Raw genomic sequence first — 12,409 nt, forward strand, 5'->3', positions numbered from 1 at the left:
AGATTCTATAGACTCTGGAACAGTTCCTACAGATTGGAGGGTAGCTAATGTAACCACACTATTTAAAAAGGGAGGTCGAGAAAGCAGGGAATTATAGACCAGTCAGCCTGATGTCGGTAGTGGGGAAAATTCTAGAGACCATTATCAGAGATTTTATAGTAGAGCACTTGGAGAACAGTTGTAGAATCGGGCAGAGTCAGCATGATTTATGAAAGGGAAATCATGCTTGACAAATCTACTAGAATTCTTTGAGGATGTAACTAGTAGAGTTGATGAGGGGGAGCCAGTGGATGTGGTTTATTTGGACTTTCAGAAGGCTTTCGACAAAGTCCCACATAAGAGATTAGCATGTAAAATTAAAGTGCATGGGATTGGGGGTAGTGTATTGTGATGGATAGAAAATTGGTTGGCAGACAGGAAACAAGCAGTAGGAATAAATGGGTCTTTTTCCGAATGGCAGGCAGTGACTAGTGGGGTACTGCAGGGATCAGTGCTAGGACCCCAGCTATTCACAATATACATTAATGATTTAGATGAGGGAACTAAATGTAATATCTCCAAATTTGCAGATGACACAAAACTGGGTGGGAGGGTGAGTTGTGTGGAGGATGCAGAGAGGCTTCAGGGTGATTTAGACAAGTTGAGTGAATGGGTTAATGCATGGCAGATGCAGTATAATGTGGATAAATGTGAGGTTATCCACTTTGGTAGCAAAAACAGGAAGGCAGATTATTATCTGAATGGCTATAAACTGAGAGAGGGGAATATGCAGCGAGACCTGGGTGTTCTCGTACACCAGTCGCTGAAGGTAAGCATGCAGGTGCAATAGGTGGTAAAAAAGGCAAATGGTATGTTGGCCTTCATAGCAAGAGGAATCGAGTACAGGAGCAGGGATGTCTTTCTGCAATTATACAGGGCCTTGGTGATGCCACACCTGGAATATTGTGTGCAGTTTTGGTCTCTTTATCTGAGGAAGGATGTTCTTGCCATAGAGGGAGTGCAGCGAAGGTTTACCAGACTGATTCCTGGGATGGCGGGACTGACGTATGAGGAGAGATAGAGTCGGTTAGGATTATATTTGTTGGAGTTCAGAAGAGTGATGGGGGATCTCATAGAAACCTACAAAATTCTAACAGGACTTGACAGGGTAGATGCAGGAAGGATGTTCCCGATGGTGGGGGAATCCAGAACCAGGGGTCATAGTCTCAGGATACGGGGTAAACCTTTCAGGACTGAGATGAGGAGAAATTTCTTCACCCAGAGAGTGGTGAGTCTGTGGAATTCGCTACCACAGAAGGCAGTTGAGGCCAAAATATTGTATGTTTTCAAGAAGGAGTTTGATATAGCTCTTGGGTCTAAAGGGATCAAAGGGTATGTGGTGAAAGCAGGAACAGGTTACTGAGTTGGATGATCCCCACCTGCAATTTCCCAAATATGAGTTCCAACCAATTTGAAGCATTGACCTTCTCCAGGAAGGAGGAGGAAGTACTAGGAAACTTCCATAAGCATCAAGTTGTCAGTTACAGGTTGCTTGTTAGCACCTTCCATAGATGGAAAAGTTAGCTTTTGTCTTGCATTTAGAAGCAAAAGATAGTTAGAAATGAATAACTAGTTCTAATGGTGTCACTTGTTTTAAAGTCACTTATCATTCTTTTGACCATGTTATGGCAATGAAAGTCAACACCATTTGCTTCATGACCTCATTCTTAACCCCTGAGCTCTGAATGTCTGATTGGCAGGAAGTCTATCTGAAGGTCTGCACTCACCAGCAAGAATATATTGGTGAAATTCACACTTGTTGCAAAAAACTCAATTAATTTAAGAAGACAAAGCAACGGGGGCACAGGTTGCTTGAGCTTTCCTGATTGCAAGACTCTTGCAGTACAGTCCTGGCAACCAATCCCATCACTTTCCTGATCTCAGTTTATGGTCTCCAGGCCATGCGATTTAAATCCATTTCCCACCTACACCCCAGTGGGAACAAGTGGGTCATTGGCTGGAGGGTTTTAAGTGAGGCCTAGGTGCTAAATTACCTAGAGCCTCATTTCTGGATTAGCTGGTGAATCTTGAACTCACACCACTGCTCACTCAGTGCAAGTGCCCAGAGTTAAAATCGGGCCGATTGTTTTCAAAGGGATATTCTTATCCTGTGATCTTTATGTACAACTATAAAGTATGGCAAATTTAAACAATTTACAGAATCATTACATGGCTCCATTTTTTATTCTCAATAGTACATCACATTGTTATTGTGGCTTCCTTAAGCCATCTTAAATTAAACTTGTATGTTCTAAATTGTAAATAAATAGCAATTTATTACAAAAAGCTGCCCTTTCACCTCTAATTTAAATCCAGACATGACTGATGGGATAACAGTCCTCTCTGTTTGATGGTTGTCTACATTCTAAATGGAGTGAGTTTGGACAGTCCTGACCCAGCTTCTAGCAAATCACAGCACAAAATGTCCCAAATGACAATGGCCCTGAATTTGCAGTACTAATGACGTTGAAATTGTTGGTGTTCACATCATTACTTCTCTGAAACTGACTGCATCTACTGGAGTCTGCACATGTAAACTTAAACACAGAAATCCAGAAAGTTCTGTCAGTGATACTATGCTTTTTTAAATTCGTTTGGGGGATGTGGGCATCGCTGGTTATGCCAGCATTTATTGCCCATCCCTAATTGCCCTTGAGGTGGTTGTGAGCTGCCTTCTTGAACCGCTGCAGTCCTTGGGGTGTAGGTACACCAACAGTGCTCTTAGGAGGGGAGTTCCAGGATTTTGACCCAGCAACAGTGAAAGAATGATGGTATAGTTCCAAGTCAGGATGGTGTGTGGCTTGGAGAGAATCTTGCAAGTGGTTGTATTCCCATGCATCTGCTGCCCTTGTAGAGATCACGGGTTTGGAAGGTGCTGTGTAAGGAGCCTTGGTGAGTTGCTGCAGTGCATCTTATAGATGCGTCGGTGCTGGAGGGAGTGAATGTTGAAGGTGGTGGATGCAGTGCCAATCAAGCAGGCTGCTTTGTCCTGGATGGTGTCAAGTTTCTTGAGGTTGTTGGAGCTGCACTCATCCAGGCAATTGGAGAGTATTCCATCGCACTGCTGACTTGTGCCATGTAGATGATGGACAGGCTTTGGGGAGTAAAGAGGTGGTTATTCACCACAGGATTCCAAGCCTATGACCTGTTCTTGTAGCCACAGCATTTATGTGGCTGGCCCAGTTCAGCTTCTAGTCAATGGTGACCGACAGGATGTTGATAGTGGGGGATTCAGCGATGGTAATGCCAGTGAACATCAAGGGGAGATGATGAGATTCTTTCTTGTTGAGATGGTCATTGCCTGGCACTTGTGTAGCACGAATGTTACTTTCCACTTATCAGCCCAAGCCTGGATGTTGTCTAGGTCTTGCTGCAAATGGACATGGGCGGCTTCAGTAACTGAGGAGTCACGAATGGGGTTGAACATTGTGCAACCATCAGCGAACATCCCTACTTCTGACCTTATAATGGAGGGAAGGTCATTGATGAAGCAGCTAAAGATGGTTGAGCCTAGGACACTACCCTGAGGAGCTCCTGCACTGATGTCCTGGAGCTCAGATGATTGACCTCCAACAACCACAACCATCTTTCTTTGTACTAGGTATGACTCCAACCAGCAGATAGTTTCCCCCTGATTCCCATTGACTCCAGTTTTGCTCGGGCTCCTTGATGCCATACTTGGTCAAATGCTGCCTTGATGTCACAGACAGTCACTCTCACCTCACCTCTGGAGTTCATCTCTTTTGTCCATGTTTGGACCAAGGCTGTAATGAGGTCAGGAGTTGAGTGGCCCTGGTGGAACCCAAACTGAGTAGGTTATTGCTGAGCAAGTGCCGCTTGATAGTACTGTCAATGACCCCTTCCATCACTTTGCTGATGATGGGGTGTAGACTGATAGGGTGGTAATTGGCCAGGTTGTATTTTTCCTGTCTTTTGTGCACAGGACTTACCTGGGCAATTTTCCATGTTGCCGAGTAGATGCCAGTGTTGCAGCTGTACTGGAACAGCTTGGCTAGGGGCATGGCTAGTTCCAGAGCACAAGTCTTCAGTACTATTGCTGGAATGTTGTCAGGGCCCATAGCCTTTGCAGTATCCAGTGCCTTCAACCGTTTCTTGATATCACATGGAATGAATCAGATTGGCTGAAGACTGGTGGCTGTGATGCTGGGGACTTCAGGAGGAGGCTGAGATGGATCATCCACTCGGCACTTCTGGCTGAAGATTGTTGCAAATGCTTCAGCCTTGTCTTTTGCACTGATGTGCTGGGCTCCCCCATCATTGAGGATGGGGATGTTTGTGGAGCCTCCTCGTCTTGTTAGTTGTTTAATTGTCCACCACCATTTATGACTGGATGTGGCAGAACTGCAGAGCTTAGATCTGATCTGTTGGTTGTGGGATCGCTTATCCCTGTCTATTGTATGCTGCGTCTGCTGTTTGGCATGCAAGTATTCCTGAGTTGTAGCTTTACCAGGCTGACACCTCAATTTGAGGTATGCCTTGTGCTGCTCCCGGCATGCCCTCCTGCACTCTTCATTGAACCAGGGTTGGTCCCACAGTTTGATGGTAATGGTAGAGTGGGGGATATGCCAGGCCATGAGGTTACAGATTGTGGTTGAATACAATTCTGTTGCTGCTGGTGGCCCACAGCGCCTCATGGATGCCCAATTTTGAGTTGCTAGATCTGTTCTAAATCTATCCCATTTAGCATGATGGTAGTGCCACATAACATAATGGTTGGTAGCCTCAGAGTGAAGACGGGACTTCTTCTCCACTAGGACTGTACGGGGGTCACTCCTACCAATACTGGCATGGACAGATGCATCTGCGACAGGTAGATTAGTGAGGGCAAGATCAAGTAGTTTTTTCCTTCTTGTTGGTTTCTTCAGCACCTGCCGCAGACACTGTCGAGCAGGTATGTCCTTTAGGACTCGGCCAGCTTGGTCAGTAATGGTGCTACAGAGCCATTCTTGGCGGTGAACTTTGAAGTTCCCCACCCAGGGTGCATTTTGTGCCCTTGCTACCCTGAGTGATTCTTCCAAGTGGTGTTCAACATGTCAGAAGCACTAATTCATCAGCCGAGGGGGGAGCGGGAGAGGGTAATCAGTAGGAGATTTCCTTGCCAATGCTTGAGCTGATGTCATGAAACTTCATGGAATCTGGAGTTAATATTGTGGACTTCCAGGGCAACTCCCTCCTGGCTGTGTAGCACTGTGCCACCACCTCTGGTGGGTCTGTCCTGCCATTGGACAGGACATACCCAGGGATGGTGATGGTGGTGTTTGGGACCTTGTCTGTGTGGTATGATTCTGTGAGTATGAATATGTCAGGCTGTTGCTTGACTAGTCTATGGGACATCTCTCCCAATTTTGGCTTCCCCACAGAGTGTGCTGTCGAAGTTTCCCCCAGACTGCAATCAAATAGAAACCACTGAACTGATGAAAATTGCCCTGCTTTGCTATTAGTCTGACTGTAATAACCCTTGAACAAGTTATGCATTATTGAATAAGGCATAACTGGGTTTTTAATGGCGTACTAAGTTCATAATTACTACTCAACAGCCTTACTATCCTTGAAAAACTCATTTTATATTTGTGGACTGCCTAATTTCTCCATTATGATAAATAAAATCACATTCTTAAAATAAAATATTTGTATAAAATGCAGTTTATTTATGAAATTTCAACTTTTACCTTAACTCCATGTGTATGTCCCAATCATTTACTTCAGTCTTTGAAAAATTTGTAATTAGAAGCGAAATATTCAGTGCATTTTTCTTCCTGGTTTGCTGTCTGTGAGGATAATTCAATGGGATTGGCTGCGACCCTGCTTGATAACATCACTGTTGCTGGACATCTGGAGATCTCCTTGACTTGGCACCAGATTCAAACTGATGTCAGGAAAAGGGAAATCCACACCACAAAGATTGCTAAATCTTTGTGGGCAGCTTTTTTCGAGATCAGGTGTGAGTGAGCACTGTTGCTTCTTCGCTGATCACAAAAGCTGGGCTAATATATAATTGGTGCAACTGAAGGAGCTTTGCTGTGGTTTGGGTAGCACACATTTTGATGGAAATTATTAGCTTTGCATCTAACCTCAACCTAATGAGAACAACATTTGCATAAATGTAAAAAACAATCTCGGCAACCATACAATCAGTCAATTAGTTGGTATGTTTCAAACTGATTATAAACTTGCATTTAAATCACTGATATCAATGACAGATGTAAAAATTCAGTATATGAGACATTTTCCATAGTTTTGGAACTTTGTCATGGCAGTATCAAAAACATCTCTGAAAAGTAACAGGTGAAGATTAAAAAAGCTACAGGAGGAAAAGAATTATAAGCTAGCTCGGTTTAACATTATTTTCCTCTGCCAAAGTTGCAGGACTCTCACCAAAATATGGGGCTGGATTTGGGTTGGGGGGCCTGAAGAAGGCCCCAGATGAGGCCCGTCACGGACCTCGATGCTGGCAGGGTCTGGTCCGATCCTCCTGGCGGTAGTGAGGCACTGTGGCGGCCTCCACTCTGCTGGCCGACGTTACCATAATTTGAATATTTAAATCAATTTAAATAGTTAATTTAAATAAACTTACCTCGCCTCCTGATGTTCCGTTGCGATCTTCGGCCCAGCGCCCAGCACTCCCGCACCTTCAGATCCCTGTCTGGTGAAGCGAGGCGCAACACTGGTGGGGAGGGGGGAGGAGGTAAGTTTCTCAGTGCGGGGAGAATGGGTCAAATTATCATCATGGTTGTAGGAGATGGTGGGAAGGGTTGAAGTTTAAAGTTTATGCAGTTTGCGGGGGGAAGGTCAGATGGTAAAGGTAAGTGTTTTGGGGGGGAAGGGCAAATAATTAATTTATTCGTTATGGTGGGGTGGGTGAGCGAAAAAAGAGATGTATTTATATATTTTCATTTAATCTTTCCTTAAATATTTAAATATGCCGGAAGGGCTAACAACCCTTTAAAAATGGTGTTGGCGACTGTGCACAGGCAGGTGATGCCATTGCAAGGGACAGACAGCCAGACCCCTCCACGTGACTGGGGGCAGGTGGCCCTCCCTGGCTATTTAAATGAGCTGCTGTGCTTGGAATCGCGGCAGCTTTTTGGCGTGCAGCCTGCATGGGCGGGCCGCCATTTTTTTTCAGCGGCGGGCTTATAAAATTCAGCCCATGATGATTACAATTATATCAAATCTAACATGGAATAGTTTACAAATTTTGTGTAGCATATGCAAAAACAAATGAAATTCAGGTGTAGAGCTTCATCAAATTGTTGGCAGTCTCATGTTTAATTCTGAAATACTATATTTGTCACTGGCATAAAAATTCTATATTATGTGTTCTGGTTTAAAATGACATTTTTCCCTTTTTGAGCCTATTGCATACAATATAACATGATTCCACTGATTACATAAATGATCTCTTACATATATATATGTATAAAATCACCACAGAGAAAACTATTCTTTAGCATAAATACATATTATAGTTCAAGTCGGTGAGACAACAGATTTTCTTTTTTCAACTTCAGCTACACTGTTGCAAAGAATTAAGTTAGAAGACTAAAAGGGATTAGGGATGCTAAGAATAGGCACCTAGTGGCTCTCCTCCACTCAGCAGGCCATTCTTTCTGCTTTGTGTTGAAGGGCTTGTTTTTATTCTTTTGAGAAAACTCTTGCCTGTGATCTATTTTTAATTATTACCAGAATTTGTTTTGTATCTGCACCCTTGTCACTCTTTATCAAGATCAGACAAAGTCACATCATTTGAACTTGTTCTTGCCTGAATTATAAATGCAACTTGGCCTTGAAAACAACTTCCCATGGTTTTCCAAATAAGCTATATGATTAAGCTGCAGTTGGGAAAACCACATTAAAGGGCATATCACAGTGACATTTGATTCACTTTGTGGTGTCTCATATGTCAGAATGTGAGTTGATTAGCTGTAGACAGAAGATATCTGACACTTTTCTATTGTGTGATAGACATTATTATTAGATATGACATTAGGGTGGACATGCCAGATATTATTTTTAAAATAAGCTGAGAAATGTTCTTGACCCAAGATAACTATTTTTAATATATCTCAAATTAAATCAACCTTTTTCAAAAAAAAATTGGACCCTTAAAATCAGAGGTCAACCAGTTTGTATTGAATGGCCTTCATACCGCACATCAGTGTTTTCAATAAGATCATGGCTGATCTGATCTTGGCCACAACTCCACTTTCCATTGGCACGATACAGCTATGCTCAAATAAAGCTAGACGTAGGGCTTTATTTGACACAGTACACCCTACTGCTACCTCTTTCTTCTAAAACCAAGTCACACTGAACTACAATCTATAGATATTACTGGAACGTATACTGATTGTCTCATACATTCATGAAATTAATGCACGAGGTACAAAAACATGCAAACCAGCAAGTTCCTAGTAAACTTTATCCACCTATACAGAGGGCTGAATTTTACAGCCCCCCCCCTGATCTTGGGGATCGCGGCGGGTGGCGCCAGAAAATGCATACGCTCGACGCTGGGAAGGCATGGCCTGATATTGCTGGCGGTGGCGAGGCCTCTTGGCGGCCTCACTGCCACTTGGTGACGGAAGCAAAATTTTCATAAGTAAATAAATTTAAATAAAGGAATTAATTACCTCCTCACCTCCGCCTTCCATCACACTGCGATATTGATACCAGTGGCCAGCACTCCCATGCCTTTGGATCCCCATCTGGGGAACTGAGGCGTAACCCTGGTGGGGAGGGCGGAGCAGGTAATGTTTTCAGTGCGGGAGGCAGGGTAGTAGGGTCAAACTAATCTCATTGGTTTAGGGGATGGTGGAAAGGGTTAGAGTTTAAAGTTTATGTACTTGCAGGGGGGTTGGTGGGGGAAGGTCAGGTGGCAGGGGAAGTGTTTTTGTGGGGGAGAGGGCAAGTAATGCATTGCATGGTGATTTGGGGGTGGGGGTGGGAGAGGGGCCATTTAAATGTTTTTAAAGCTAGGCAAGTGGCTCTTAAAAGCTAATTTTGAGATTGTAATAATTTGAAAGAAGAGCCAGACATAGAAAAATTGTTTGTGGACTATTATTGAGATAAAATATGTTCTTTGAAAACTGGTCCAGTTTGTTTCAAGTATGTATGCAACAATAGTACAGCAACCAATAGTGCAACAAATCTTGGTGTAAAAAAAACCTAAGCAGCACTTGATGTCCTGGTCGTTGAGTGCATACATTTTGATACTGGTAGGGAGGAGATCAGCACATTTTCCAAGATGGCGCCATTGAACCATTTTAATAATACATTATTGATCTGCATCTGGCTTGCCAAGGTAATTAACTTATTGGTCATTTTCTTTTGTCAAGCAAATTTTTTTATGTGGCTAAGTGATGAAAAAGACTATTTACACAGTCCAAGGGAGAGATGTGTTTTCACCCTCTGACAGCAAGTCTGCTTAATGAAAGCTTAAAGTGAAGCAATAGCAATGGATAAGAAAATTTGATTTATGATCCTGGTGTTGACTTATCAATTGAAAAGATATATTTGGATTCATCATTACTGAAATTAGGTGGGGAATACAATGTCCATTTGGAAAACAGAATCACACTGTGCAAGTTACACAGTGCACAAATGAGAAGAATGTCATTGGGATCCTAATTGCTTCATTCACCTTCTCCTCTTGAAAATATTGCACATAAAACTCTAATACTATGTAATAAAAGGAACGAAAAGTTGCTTCATGGAACATTCAAGAGAACTGGATGACTTCTTATTATACAACGACAGTACTTGCAAACTGGTGCATTTGGGGGAAAGCTGTAATTTTAACATCTTTTTTCCCAAATCTTGACTTACCATGCTGGCTCTGCATTTTCAGATTGTTTTTCAATAAAATGTGCTCGCATGGTACATCTCCACATCTCATTAATGTAGAAACACTTCACTGCCACAACTGACGAAGCAAGCAATCTACTTTCCCTCCTCATTACAATGATCCTACTGAGCCTTTTCCTACCATCAGCAAATCTGAGCCCATTGTTTCAACTTTCAGATAATTGTTTCTCTTAATCAATTTAGACCTTAAAACATTATTGTTTCCAGCATATTATTCTGGTAAAAGAACTCTTTTCTCCTCAAGTGCCTCTGTGATGTTAGACTGTTTCTCTGGCATTCAGTTTTGGACGATGTGCAATTTCCTCCATGTAAATATTAGGAAGTTCCTGACATTATCTTCATACCCTTGCCACCCAGTCCACCCTCTCCCCGACCATTGTCTCAGACTGAACCAGACCATTTGTAACCGTGGCGTCCTACTTCACCTCAGCCTGAGCATCTGATGCTAGATCTTCTCCATCACAAAGACTGTCTGCTTCCACTTCTTCCAGCCCCTGCCTCAGTTCATCTGCTGCTGTAACTTTCATCCATATATTTGCCACCTCCAAATTCTATAATTGAAATGCTCACCTGGTAGGCTTCCCATCCTCCACTTCCTGTAACCAAGTCAAATAAACTTCCAAAAGTCCGCTGCTCATCCTATCCTGCACCAAGTCCCAGTCTCTCATCACCCTGTCCTTGCTGTTCTCGGCTGGTTTCCGGTCCCAAAATTCTCATCTTTCCCTTTAAATCCCTTCATGGCCTTACTTATCCCTGTCTCTGTAACCTCCTCTAACCTTACATCCTCTCCTTTGGAATGGAAAGGATATGGTGCCTAAAACTTTACTCCAATCTGGCTCAGCTTCAGACAATGGTTGGAGAAGAGTTAGAATCATGACAACGAAGTGGAATTTGTGATTGGTCTTCCCAATGTAGAGCTGCAAAAAAGTTAGAATTAAACCAAGATTGGATGCTGGACAAGCACTCTGACAGCATATTGGGTTTGAGAGAGAGGTGGTGGAGTACTTATAGGAGCAGCTAAAGGTGATTAGACTGAACAAGCCTGTTGCCTTTTGATAGATTAATCCCAGCAACTAGTCCTCTCACCATATTTCCAAATTTGATTTCTCTTTGAAAATATACCTCATTGTGCCTTGAACTCTTTATGCTGTCTGATTCAAAGTCCTTTCCTAGTAACTTATTTCACAAGTCTACGTTAACCTTTGTCTGAAAGGTTCCACCTGACGTCGTGCCCATAACATCTTAATTTTTAAATTGTTTCCCAATGAATCTTGGAATCAAACACAATCATTTTTTTCTTAGCTGACTGCAAGGTACGTTTTTTTTCACGATCTTGGATGGACTGGATGTAAGCAGACTGAAATAATTTAGATTTGCTTATTTTATTGCATGTTATCACTGCCATGGGGCTTGAGAAAAACATTTAAAGTGGATGTATAGACTCACAAATGTTAACAGCTGGCTACATTTAGAGCCATATGACCTACATCACTGTGACACAATGACTGGAATGCAGATGCTGCTCTGCTGATAATTCTGTCACACGCTCTTTGTGGAGCTTGTTTACTTCCTGAGGTCCCATTGCAGAGTATGACCTAACAGTGAAATTATTCAGGGTACTCTGCAATCCAATATTTCATTTCTTATTATAAACTAGGATTCAGAAAAGTTAAAAGTATTATTGAGGCATCACAGCTGAATGTATTAGAATGTAGTTTTGATTTTGATATGAAACACTAGACTATGCCACAAAAAAGCAGACCGATTTATTTAATCAGATAAAAATAGAGCCGCACAGAGTGGCCACTGTTTATTTTCCACTGTGATAGTGAAAGGTATGTGCTGAGACATAGTTTTGGGAACTGAGCCTTTATGCTGCTTTGAGGCTCTCTATTGTAGTGAAAATTAAACTGATGCATTCATTTGGATCATTAACAGGTAAGCCAAGCATGTTATTTGAATAAATTGCTAGCTTAGATAGTTAATAATATCTTTATTATCTTTGCTTCATTAAATTTACTAGCATTATTTTCTTTGTTGAGTAGGTGCTGACACCAAAGTGGAATACCATAATAAAAACAGAAAATGCTGGTAATACTCAGCAGGTCTGACAGCATCTGTGGAGAGATAAAAGGCGTCAACATTTTAGATTGACTCTGATGAAAACTCTGATGAAAAGTCATCGACCTGAAACGTTAACTCTGTTTCTCTCTCCACAGACGCTGCCAGACCTGCTGAGTATTTCCAGCATTTTCTGTTCTTATTTCAGATATCCAGCATCTGCAGTATTTTGCTTATGAACACCAGAATTGGCATTTTACAAATGGAGGCTGTTACAGTGTAATTAGGCTTATTTCTCACTCAATTAGGTTTCTTGCTTTGTTTCACATAATTAATAATAGAAAATAAAACTCACTTTCATCTCTAATATATTGCACTTTCAATTTCAACAGATCCAGTAACTCTCATGCATTCAGCGTCA

General features: G+C 42.2%; 2 protein-coding genes across 13 annotated transcripts in view; one reads left to right on the forward strand and one right to left on the reverse strand.

Annotated features, from left to right (window-relative positions):
* Positions 1-12,409, forward strand: part of cep85l (centrosomal protein 85, like) — a 380,598-nt gene that overhangs the window by 200,972 nt on the left and 167,217 nt on the right. The window lies entirely within an intron of this gene.
* Positions 1-12,409, reverse strand: part of pln1 (phospholamban 1) — a 38,040-nt gene that overhangs the window by 15,367 nt on the left and 10,264 nt on the right. For 2 of the 4 annotated variants that reach the window (XM_068025487.1, XM_068025491.1), the window contains one exon: positions 6,635-6,724. The exons of the other annotated variants lie outside the window; for them this stretch is intronic. The gene's annotated coding sequence lies outside the window, so the exon portion shown is untranslated. The remainder of the gene's footprint in view (positions 1-6,634; positions 6,725-12,409) is intronic. 4 annotated transcript variants of the gene reach the window in all.

The sequence above is a fragment of the Heterodontus francisci genome, chromosome 3, assembly GCF_036365525.1.
Source record: "Heterodontus francisci isolate sHetFra1 chromosome 3, sHetFra1.hap1, whole genome shotgun sequence".
Lineage (NCBI taxonomy): Eukaryota > Metazoa > Chordata > Chondrichthyes > Heterodontiformes > Heterodontidae > Heterodontus > Heterodontus francisci.